The following is a 10,920-nucleotide window of genomic DNA, read 5'->3' on the forward strand; positions in this document are numbered from 1 at the left end:
ACGGTTTGTTGCTCTTTTCACTCAAACCACGACAGATGAGATCTATAATGTTTCTCATACTTTTAGAATCTAACACATTAAATGGAATACTTTCCTCGGTGACCATTTCAATATAGCTTTTAATTAATTCCTTTTTGCTAATTTCAATTTTAACTGATTGTTTACGAAATCCAGTGTTAGCAATTCCACTACCAGAACTGCTTGAAGTTTCATCATCACTAATATTAACTTTATGTACATTGCTTAAATGATTTTTTAGATTATACAATCTATTTGTTTTTAAACTGCTGTTGCAAATATTGCATATAGTAATATTATCATCTTCTTTCACATTAAAATGTTCAAAAATTCGGGTTTTATTCAATCGCGAAGCCACGATGATCTACATACTAACAGCTGTATACATATATTAACTAAATATGGGATATGTATCGATCACTTAAATTCGCTATCCAAGCTATTGTCGCAGTTATTACAATGATGTATTCAAACAACTATAGTTCTTATAAACAGCAATAGTTAACTGTTATACGAAGAACTGTGGCTGTCGGCTTACACTTATTCGTCGTTTATAGTCGTCAGTTAAGCAGTTCGTTTTATTTGAGTGTTTGCATATTTCATTTCCCTTTTTAACTTTTTTTTATTCATTTCTTAAAAATTTAAATTAATTGAAATGCGTTTTTTAACTAACAATTTTTCACAAACTCGTTTTACTTCTGTAATGGTAGGGGTGAGTGATACACCATACCGCAAAATTAGTCGATAACTCTGACGTTTATCGCCATAGGGTAATACGAATGTTTTTCTATCTTATCTCTAGTCGAATTCTAGCATAGTTCTCTAACCTGGTTTTTGATTCGAGAAGCTTTAGAGAATACTAATGTAAAATCAACAGGGAGTCGTCCAAGGGAACGGAACGAGTAGTCTGACCATACACATGGGAATAAATCTCCCGACAAGGACTACCTTCAATGGACGAGCTAAGCTTTAGCTGCCATTGTCTGGCTTGGGGGTAGCAATTCATGGACGCCGTCATCCAGTCCACGTCCTCCATGTCAATGGTGTAATAGTCAGCCACACTCAGTGGATCCCGTGGCCACGACTCATAGATGGACTCAACAGAACGATAGATCAACATGCCTCTAAACATCTTGTCCGAAAAACCAGTAGTACCCGTGGGCGTCTTGTATAAATTAAGATAAGTGCACTCGCGGGTACGACTGTCTTGGGACGAGACTCTCATGTTAGCAACCTTATATCGAGGGGTCTTCCCAGACCAGTAGACAAAGGAGCGGTTGGCATTGACGATGTGATCATCGACATTCTCGTTATCGACTGCCACGATTGCAGTTTGCGTCTGGTGGAGGGCAGTCAATGTTGACATATTGAATCCGCTTATCCATCTAGCTAACTCGTCAGGTCCCCAGTTAGCGGCGTTCGGCAGGTTGACCATGCTACAGTTCAGAGTAGATCCGTTGGCTAATGGCTCTACGCTGAAATAAGCATTGAAACCGTTTAGTTTCCACGCTCCGCATAACTCACTTCCCGACCGGCAGACATTTTACTGTTCATCACCATCATACCGGGACTCTGGGCTGCATATATGTACGTTGGCTGCCATTGACTTGCCCAGATCGGACGATAGGCCAATGAATATTTTGTGAGCCAACTCCCTCTCAGCACCGGCGATGTCTGAGCCGAGCCGAGAGTTCTCTGCGTTCCATAAAGTAGACCACAATTCAGAGAAGTTGGGTATGTTGGTGAGAGGCTGTTGCCTACATCCGGGGACCTCTAGGGAACCTATCATAATCGCGACTCGATCGCGACTGTCGATCTACCAATACGACGATGACCTTAGTTAGGCCTGGTATCATCACCGAGTTTGCGAAAGGCATAACTCGCGCTGTCATTAACGTGTCAGTGAAACCGTTTGTCGTGTAGGTCTGAAAAGCGCTGTAAAGGTGGTTAACGCTACCAGACCATAAACCACTGTCCAAAAAGCTCCCGATGTAAGGGATGACGCTACACTTCCCCAGCATCTCTGATCTAACAGGAACGGCAGTCCACAGCATATCGGCCTTGTTTGCCTCAAATCCTGGAGGCACGTTAGTGGATACTTCCTGAGAGAGGAAGGCCACATAGGGGAGACCGGGGTAGCTTCGGCACTTTTTTTTTGAAACTCCATACCTCACTAGATATTCAACAAATTGTATGTTTGAACAAATCCCATGTTATTTAAAAATAAAATGTTATGGAGACATTTTTTGAAATGGTAGTGTAGACAAAATATTTTAAGGTCATTGGAAAAAACTAAAATTTGCTATGTACCCCATGGCGGGGTAGCTCCAGCACTTGACGGGGCACCTTCGTCATTCATGTTGTAAGGTATAGTTATTAAATAAAAAGTTCTTTCAAACATTTTTTCTTACATTATATTTTAATAAATAGTATATCAGTACAAACGAAAAGCATATTTCATTTAACTGTGGTGAAAAATAGTGCGTCCTGGGCCAAAAATAATAGAAAGTTATTTGATGTGGAAACTACTTAGATCAATCTCAAAAATATATTTAGTGCGACAACGTGATGTTGAAGCAGGATTCACAGGGTTTGGAAGTTTAAATAAAATTTCACTTTTCAAAACCAATGATATATCCTCGTTCTCGGGCTTTACAAATATACGCTGCGGAATGTCAAGCTTCCTAAGGAAGCTAACAGTGAATGTACATTCACTAAGACTCTCAAAATTTCAGCAATATAATACACTTTTTTTTTTTTTTTTTTTTTTTGAGGTTTGAGAAGGTAAGGTAAGAACGAAATTTCCTACACTAAGTTCGAAGTCGTTTGTCAATTTATCGTTTGAAAAATTGTCCACCTCCGGCGTTTCCTTACCATCAACAAAAGATCCAATTGATTAGTCAGTATCTGCGTATTCAATGCTTATGTTACTTTCGTCAGAGGAATCAATTTCCTTTCGAAACATACGTTTAGGCTGTTTGGTCTTTGGGCGAGAATCCTTTTTAACATTTTTAGTATTTTTGTCGTTTCGAACAATTCCTTTAGCTGAAAACCTTATATTTCTTTTTGCTGCTTGAGAATTTTTTCCAATAACTCTTTCTTCAATCCTTTTTTTCTCACAAGAACTAGTTAAAAGTCGAGAGCATCCAGATTGAGCAGTCTATTTAAAAGCGTTCAAACGGGAAATGGGACGAATTTGTTCTGGTGTTTTGGTTCCACCAACGCTTCCATCTAGCTGAAGTGGGTCTGCCATAGCTACACTATTATTAGACTGAAGCTGAAAAGGTTCAGTCAAACCACTTTCATCCGTTTGTTCTACCGCAGCGAACTCATCTTCGCTAAAATCTTGAGAGTTGTAAGGATATATTCCGGTTGACTGGAAACCACTGATTATATATTCTGATTTGAATGCTCTTTGAAATGGTAAATTAGATAGGCGTGCAACTTCGTATATCGTAATTATATTTCCTGGATTGTTTGTCATAAAATCTGTAAAAGATGTTTGAAGAAATTTTTTAAACGGTCCGTAAACTAATACGTCAGTGGCTGAAGATGGTGTGAAGTGTGTGGAGGAAACGACAATAGATTTATTCCATTCTCCCTAGAATAATTAATACCGCAGCATTGAGCAGTGAGATGAATGGTTGTCGAGAAGCAAAAGAATCGGTCGCTCTTTAGAGCACTTTGTGTTCTTTTGAATATGTTTAAGAATGTCTATGAATAACTCCGACATCATCCACCCACTTTTACTGGCTAATCCCAGCGACCCCGGAACACATCCATTTAAAGATTGAGGATTGTAAAGAACGCGTGGAAAAACGTAAGCTGGTGGAAGTCGATTTCCACTGGCGTTGATTATCCCTACAAGGGTTACCAAACTGCCCCTCTCGGCTGAAACAGCTTGCCCAACTTGTCGTTGGCCCTTTGCAGCAATTATCTAGAAAGTACCACAGATTAATTAAAAAAGTAAAAATTAAGATTGTTAATTAATTCACAAACCTTCGGCGAATCAATGACAGTCGTAATACCAGTTTCATCCAGATTGTATAAGTTAATTATTTTAATAAAACACCAATTTATTTTTGATGTAATTTTTATTTATTTCCCTTGCTAATGCAAGGGCAGCCGGTCTCAGCGGAAGAGTTATAACAACTAACTAACTTGGTGACTGCACCTGAATACCTAACTTTGAAATTTAGCTATTGCATGTGGACAACGCGTGACTTGAAGTTGCTGATAGAGCGTCTGCCGTATGTTGGTGATATCGGCTTACGCTCGCAGCTTGAACGTGGGATCGCTGCCTAACTGCCTGCTGCAATGTTGGTGATATCGGCTTACGCTCGCTGCTTGAACGTGGGATCGCTGCCTAACTGCCTGCTGCATTGCTTGCTCTGCAGATATGGTGGATATTGTTACATTTATTGTTGCGACTACTTTGTTATTAGAGCCGCAACATGGGTTATTGCTGGTGTTGTTGTCATGTGCCAAAATTATTATGTGTTAACTACTCCCCCACTTGAAGTGAAGCCGTCCTCGGCTTCCTTAATGGCCTTGTTCAACCTTACTTTGTTGTTCCATTGTTTAATGGAGATAAGCGCGGTAATTACCATGACATCTATTCCAAGGACTATCAAAGAGCTTATGGATTGAACTGATCGCGTATTGATCAGTCCCTGCAACTGCGATATGTGCTTCAGATTTCTTATGTTGATTTTTTGCAGGTAAGGAAGTGATAGTACCGATATGTGATCGGTAAAGTTAATATTCTGAGCGGGAGCGGCTTCTGGACGCGAACGGGCTATTTTATTCCAGTTGGTGTAAGTGGTGGTATTAATAGTTATTTCTCCTTCAAAAGTAATTAGAAAAGTGCCTTTGGTCAACTCTGTAAGGTTCCCGTCAAATATCGACGCGGGTTGGGTATTTATTAATACAATCCCATTATCGATTTCTTCAGCAACTACTATCTGATCGGCTGATTTCGACTTACAGTTTGCAGAGTGTTTATTTAGAAGTTGCATTGCGCAAGGACTCTCTTGCAAGGGCTGGCAAAAACTCGCCATCATGGTTTCTCTGCAATTATGGACTGGAACATATCTTCCGGAGCACTCAGCTACTGCATCGGTTTCCAAAGAAAGTATCTTCTCAGTGTGTACCACAGGCAATAGCTTTACATAGTTACAAACACTAGTTATTTTCGGAAATTTAATAATGAAATAAATACATTGCATATCTTGGAATATCTTAATTTTAGATACTTGTAGTATGTCACTTATGCTAACATTGGTAGAGTGCTCAGCTGCTAAAATATCATTAATTTCTAAACCATTCAACAAAATCGGGTTAATAACATTTATTTTCCCTAAGGTGACAGATGTTATAATTGTTTCCAATTCCATTATTACTGCCCTATTTCTCGCAGAGGCTAAAGCAAATAGATTGCCTGTATCTATCTGTATTTTTTTAGAAGTTCTTAATAGTTCATTAACAGTTTTGGTCAGTTCATTTATTCTTTTCTGTGTTTTAGAATTTATCGATATTTGTTGTTCATGAGATTCTATTAAGGTCTCAGTTTTGGTCTTAATCTCCTGGAAATCATCGAAGTCCGGCGTTCCTGCGATGTATTTTAATGCAGTTCCCAACACTTTAATACTACGAGCCTGTCGGTGATGAAGTCTTACTGCGTCGAGTAGTTGGGTAATCTGCTCCGCGTCATTTTGTAAGAGTCGTTTTATGTGTGTTTGTGGAAATTGGTCCAAGAGTCTGTTCGTATCATCAACTATTGCCTCATAATTCGATAGGTTGGTTTTATGTACAAGAAATCCGTTCAGTTCATGTATGGCTACTCTACCAGTAGTGATAGGAATGTAGTATGAACTGGTGTAATTAAGTATTTTTGCCTCAGTCCAATGGTCCTTTGTCAAGAGTAAAGTCACCAAATATAAAAATAGTAAAAATAGGTCCATATTAAGATGCTTGCTGGATTGTCCCTCGCTGGTCGTTGGATTGTGGATTGTCCCCCGCTGGTTGTTGGATTGTGGATTGTCCCTCGCTGGTTGTTGGGTTGTCCCTCGCTGGCAACGCCTCGGCGTGGCGTGCAAAGCCTTAATTGTTTTTGGTGGTTTTATTTTGCTTAAAATTTTTTGCTTCAAAATTTCTTTAAGTATTTTCACTTGATGATTTTATTCGTAGTTTTTTTACTTTGGTGGTTTCTTTGTATTTTCACCTGATGATTTTGTTATTTGTATTGTGGCACTTCTATGGTGACACTTAGTCCTTTATATAATTTTTCTGGTTTATTGTAGCACTTCTATGGTGGCACTTTATTTATTGTGGCACTTCTATAGTGGTACTTAGTCTCAACGTTTTAAAAAAGAAAATTTTTTGATTTTTTTTTTTTTTTTGATTTATTGTAACACTTCTATGGTGGCACTTTTTATTGTGGCACTTCTATAGTGGTACTTAGACTCAACGTTTTAAAAAAGAAATTTTTTGATTTATTGTAACACTTCTATGGTGGCACTTTTTTTATTGTGGCACTTCTATAGTGGTACTTAGACTCAACGTTTTAAAAAAGAAATTTTTTGATTTTTAGGAGGTGGGTCCGAACCCACGGCCAAAACTCGCGAGTCCTTTACAAGGATTTTTCTAGTTTGGCCCCACGTTGGGCGCCAGTTAATTATTTTAATAAAACACCAATTTATTTTTGATGTAATTTTTATTTATTTCCCTTGCTAATGCAAGGGCAGCCGGTCTCAGCGGAAGAGTTATAACAACTAACTAACTTGGTGACTGCACCTGAATACCTAACTTTGAAATTTAGCTATTGCATGTGGACAACGCGTGACTTGAAGTTGCTGATAGAGCGTCTGCCGTATGTTGGTGATATCGGCTTACGCTCGCTGCTTGAACGTGGGATCGCTGCCTAACTGCCTGCTGCAATGTTGGTGATATCGGCTTACGTTCGCTGCTTGAACGTGGGATCGCTGCCTAACTGCCTGCTGCATTGCTTGCTCTGCAGATATGGTGGATATTGTTACATTTATTGTTGCGACTACTTTGTTATTAGAGCCGCAACATGGGTTATTGCTGGTGTTGTTGTCATGTGCCAAAATTATTATGTGTTAACTTATATATCGTTTGATTGAAATGAATAGGCCATATAAAGCTTTTTTAAATTTAAATAAAATTCGTCGACAGCTTTTTTCGAGAAACCTTTCAACCTTGCTAAACTAGTTCGCTCTGGCTTTCGAAAAGACAGGCTCAGAAAAAGTTTCGTCGAATGTGCCCCAAGACAAAACACAGTATCTACCCCAACCCTTCCCTTTTCTCTATTTTTTTTACGTTTTGACATTTTGTATATCCCTTAAAATATACATTTTTACCTTTCAGTGACTATCAAAGTTTGTTAAAAATGTGAAATACAAAGGGCAGAAAACACTTTCTTGTAATAACCGAAAAACACCTTAAGCACTCGCGAAAACACAAAAACACGTGAAGCTTTATCAGCTGCTCAAATAAAGATGTGAAACTTTGAATCAATATTCGTTATTAGTGGTGAGAAAGTTTTCACCTCTATAGGGTGATGCCAGACTGCTCCTTCATACTGAAAACGCTATTGCCAAATGTACCCCACAGCCGAAGCTACCCCGCTCTCCCCTACCTGTCCAGAGCCATAGCTATGATGCCTGCGTTAGCTGGGGGAACAAACTTCACCCTTGTGGAGACGTACTTTACGTCTCTGAGTCCCCGTATGAACCTGTAGACTGTGCAGTCGGTCCTAGCTGCCGACATATCCATACTGGCGGCCATACATGCACGGCGCATGGGAGCCGCGACCTCCAGAAGCGTACCCCCACTATTTAAACTCCCTAATGTTGGTACCGTGAACTAGTGAGCCTAGGGTACGGATTTGGGTGGTATCAGTAAGCCGAGCTTTAAACTGCAAAAGCATTGCGGAGTAGGAAGAAGAGGGGTCCGCCTCCAGAAGGGTGGGGTTGGATGACACGTCCACATATCTCACCGGTAAAGTTTGGGTACATGCAGTGTACTCCCGGAGCTCAGATCTAGGTGTAAGTGATATCTGTGGTGTGGCTGTCCAGAGACAGATCATTCTGTGTCAAGGGGAGAGCATGCGATATGTGCGTGTATAGTTCCACAGCAAAGTGGTCGCAGTACTCAGGACAGAAAGAGCCTCATACGAAGTACTTCCAGGAGTCAGCTATGGCCTGCTTTACTGTCATTAGATGTTTTTGGCCCCTTATTAGGACCTTGTTTCCCTTTGCTATGGCGGCCAGGTCTGCGCGCCTTAGAGTGCCCAGGATGGGTTGCTGTACCTCCGGAAAACCGACCGAGCCGTTGGTTGGGGATGCACCAATACTGTTGGTAGATCTATGTTGTACACACTTGAGACTGGACATGTCGACGGGGAGTTCTCCGATGACGAAGGCATGAATTAAAACTGCGACTGTTCCTTGCTCAGCAAAATTATTCACCAGTCTCATTATGGTCCATCTGCTCGGGGGATCGCCGCCAAACATCCGCCTGTACTCTCTCTGTACCAAAACTACGGACTCCAGTGCGTGATAGCGGCGGACTATCCAAATTCTTGTTTGCGTGTCCCAGTTATCCATTTTAATAAATTTTAAAGATCAATCTGCAAATTAAAACAAAAATGGAACAGATAACTTAAAAAGAAAAAAAGTTATTCAATTTTTTTTTGCTAGCGGCTTTCATCATAATAACTTAAAAGCTAACTATATACTAATAGAAGATAGAAAGAGTGTTAGTAAGGAACACAGAACGATGTTGGTGTTCTGTGCGCAGCAAAAAATGTGTGTTAGTATGTCTTGTTTTTTCAATCAGTTTTTCAAAAAATCTGAGTATTTTACGTTGTTTTTCTTGTTTTATGTTGTTCGCTATGACCTAGGTCTGCTCGTGTGTTCACTAAGATTATTTTTCGCCGCTGTGCCCTAAGGCTCCACCTGGAGTACTATCCTTCCTGTTGTCCATTACCGAAGAAGGTTTTGATTCAGGGCTCTTCCCTAGCCAGTTTGGTTCGCGGATGGCTCCCTGATTCTATGCCAACTTTGAGTCATCACATGAGTGTTGAACCTACCCTAACAGGGAAGGCCACTCCTATCCACCTCTTGTTACGCACCCGATGAGAGATCAGGCAACTCCTCACGGGGTAATCTTTCTTAAATGTACAATTAGATTCAAATGGTAATACCACGCTCTATATCGTATGCTTATAAGATTGCATATGGTAGTGTTTCGCTTCCGACACAGGCATACATACACAGTATGTTCAATAAATAACATAAATTTTCAGATGTAGAATAAAACACGTATCGTACTGTGTTTGTTTCGATACAACGTTCAGAACGATCAACCAATTTCTGCATGAACTTTTTTATGTCATCTAAGGGAATGTTCTTTAACACCTGTGTCACGGCTGCTTGAATGGCTGGAATATCAACATAAAACGCACCTTTCATGGCAGTTTTCAATTTAGGGAACAGAAAATAGTCGCATGGTGATAGATCAGGAGAATACGGAGGGTGGTCGATGACACAAATATGTTTTTGCATCAAAAATTCACGAACATTTTTGGTTTTGTGAGGTGGTGCATTATCATGCAATAAAAACAGCTGCATCCCCTCTGAATATTCAGGGCTTACACGAACAATTCTTGACCACAAACGATGTAAAACTTGTAAATAGTATTCTCCATTAATAAATTGACCTTCTGCAACAAATTCCTTGTGTACAATACCCTTGGAATTGTAGAACATGATCAACATTATTTTGATTCTTGACTTCTGAAAACGCGATTTCTTTGCTTTTGGCTCCCCTTTCGTCTTCCATTCTGCAGATTGACGCTTAGTTTCAGGGTCATATTTGAAGCACCATGTTTCGTCACCAGTTATGATCGAGTCAAGAAAATCTGGATCGTTTTCAGATGTCTTTACAATGCTCTACACGAGCGATTTTTTGATCTTTATTTAATTGGTGTGGAACAAAGCGTGCACAAACCTTTCTTTTACCCAAATCGTCAGTTAAAATTTTCCAAATAGTACCAGTACACTCAAAAAAAAACTTCTTCGGTTCAAGTTAAAACGACTTTCGAAATGAGGAAATATGAGAATGATTTGGCGCCTAAGAAAAGTCATCCTCTTTTCAGTATCTGATATTTTCTCAAAAGGAAGAAAAAATGTTTACATGCTTTCGAGAAAAACTTTCCCGATTTAAGGAATTTGTTTTTATATATGTAATAAATTTTATGTTTGAAATAGATAATATTTTGCTAAAAGAAAATAGAAATATTACTCATTTTAGAGTAAAATTTGCTCGAATTAGGGAAACTGTTACTTTGTTTCTAGTAAAAATTTACTAAAAAAAAATAGATATTTTCTTAATTTTAGAAAATCTACCTGAATTTTCAGATTATGAAATGTTTTAAATATTGAATAAAAATGCAAAAAATTTGATTTTAGTTTTTTATTTTCTGCTTTTATTTTTGAAACACAAAATGGAAAAATTCATTAAAAAAACTTTTTTGGCCGTAAGAGTTTTTCATTGTTAACAATATACAAGTTACTCGTTTTTGATTTATAATATTTTTATTTATTCCCAGCTGCCGTCTTGGTCAGCTTTGAGTGTTTGAGTCTATCTTAGAACTAATAATCAATTACTTTCTATCTAAATGGTACTTAACCTACGACGTCGTACCAGCGCCGGAAAATCATGACGTTACCAGAACTGTAGCGTCGTTGGCGCCATGACTTTGAACGGTAGCAGAAGCCTGTTTGTAATATTCGAAGAATCGTGGTGCAAGTGATGTTAACATAGCGCCGGTGTTGGTGTAGTGACTTTAAGCGGTATCAAATGTCAATGCTTTAC

This window comes from Anastrepha ludens, chromosome 6, assembly GCF_028408465.1.
Source record: "Anastrepha ludens isolate Willacy chromosome 6, idAnaLude1.1, whole genome shotgun sequence".
Lineage (NCBI taxonomy): Eukaryota > Metazoa > Arthropoda > Insecta > Diptera > Tephritidae > Anastrepha > Anastrepha ludens.